The sequence below is a fragment of the Drosophila ananassae genome, chromosome 3L, assembly GCF_017639315.1.
Source record: "Drosophila ananassae strain 14024-0371.13 chromosome 3L, ASM1763931v2, whole genome shotgun sequence".
Lineage (NCBI taxonomy): Eukaryota > Metazoa > Arthropoda > Insecta > Diptera > Drosophilidae > Drosophila > Drosophila ananassae.
Genome location: NC_057929.1, coordinates 22137230 through 22139156, shown reverse-complemented (window position 1 = coordinate 22139156; position 1927 = coordinate 22137230). Strand labels below are relative to the sequence as shown.

The following is a 1927-nucleotide window of genomic DNA, read 5'->3' as shown; positions in this document are numbered from 1 at the left end:
AAAATTCATTTGCAAATCTGGAACATACAGCACATCTCGGAGTTCAATATCTATACCTTTAATTTTGAACGTTACTGTGTCAATACCTGGTGACTCTATATATTTTTTATCTGCTAACATAATAATTGATTTTTTGCTTTTGAGAATTTTAAACATGCTTTTTACACAACACATATGAGAGGTAGCTCCACTGTCAACACACCATGTATCAAATTTATGGCTGACAACGCCGCTTTGAGAGTGCATTAGACAATTATTTGATTGCTGCTCTTTATCTCTCTCATTCTTTGGTTTGCTTCGACACTCGTTGGCACGGTGGCCATATTGTAGCACTTGCCCTCAAACGGTATTCTGGCGTGATCTCGGTCGTCACCCTTATCTGTATTCTTTTTGCGGTTTTTTTGGATTTTGTCTCTTCTATCAATTTTTCTTTGATCTTCATGATTTTTTGCATGCACATGTGAGTAAACCGTTTCGTTTGTTCGATCTCGTTCATCTCTTTCTTCTCTTCGCGCCCCTTCTTCTAGAAGTTTCAGTTTTACGTTTTCAAATGATGGTAATTTGTCACGTGTTTCGATTGCCACAACAAAGTTTTCAAAATTATTTGGCAAACTAGTCAACATCATTATAACTTTCAACTCGTCTTTGATATTAATATCTAATTCGGCCAATTTGTCTGTGATTTCAACAAATGAGTTTACATATTCACCCACATTACCACCTTGGCTTATGTTCAGACGCAAAAGTTTTTGGTAGAGTTGAACTTTTCTCACTGGACATGTAAATTTCTTTGAGTTTAAGCCACGCTTCAGAGGACGTTCTGCAAGATTTAATATGCATCAGCTGAGACGGTTTTATATTCAGTATAATTGAAGCTAACGCTTTTTGGTCAATATTATACCACACCGCAGAGTCCGTTGAGTCTGTTGGTCTTTTAAGTTTACCACTGACAATGTCCCATAGATCAGAGGTTATTAACACACTGCGCATGACCATACGCCACATATTATAGTTATTATCACCGAGTTTCTCAATTTGCAGAGACACACTCATTTTGGTAAATTCAACAATTTTTATACTTTGAGCTCCTTTAGCAAATTTATATTTCAGTTTAAATTTCGCCAATTCACTTCACTCCGAATGACCGGCGCTTCTGGGCCCATAACCTTTTGTTGGGAATAATGTTCGTATATTCCAGTAACAGAAGTGGTTAGGTGCATCCAAGTGATTTGATAGAACTAAAACTCAAGTTCACATGTTTATGCTTATAAATATGTATGTTCATAAGAGAGTAAAAGATTTATAGCTCGCTCTCTCTGAGTAGATATAGGTTGCCAGATTGGTATATTATAATTACTAACATAATAAACCCACAAAAAAAGAAAAAATAAAATATTATAACTATCTCGGTCGGAAGATCAGCCATGACATACTTGACGAGGCTTAGCTCGAAATCAACGTATGCATTTGTTTAAAACCCTTGAAACGGTCTTCTTCCCCCCAATGGGCCAATATTGGGTACGGATTTTCGCAATTAGCGCCCGAGGCCAGAGTGCAGGTTCTTTTAATGAAAGCTAATCACTATAGCCGTATTGACTGGATGGCATCTTGGAAGAATGATCGGATGACGTCCATCAAAATTCAACGCAGAGTGCCACCGCCGGTCAGCACGAAGCAAACCAGCATCATCTACAAAAGAAGCAAGCGAGGCAAGCGGGCTTTAGGGTGGAACAAACTCCATGAACTCGGTAACCTGGACGATGTATAACACCAGATGGGTTCAGCCATCAGTCTTTCTAATAACTCAGCTCCAGATAGTTTCAGCTTCGATATTGTCTGAGTCTGTATGGGTACCACTCGAGTCTTTGAGCATAACAGTCGACAATCAGACCCTGACAATACATATACGCAAGCTCCATACGTTTCC

The 1927-nt window shown here is 38.6% G+C and overlaps 1 pseudogene; it reads right to left on the bottom strand.

Annotated features, from left to right (window-relative positions):
- Nucleotides 1-245: 245 nt before the first annotated feature.
- Nucleotides 246-1665, bottom strand: LOC123257242 (annotated as a pseudogene).
- Between the last annotated feature and the right edge of the window lie 262 nt (nt 1666-1927).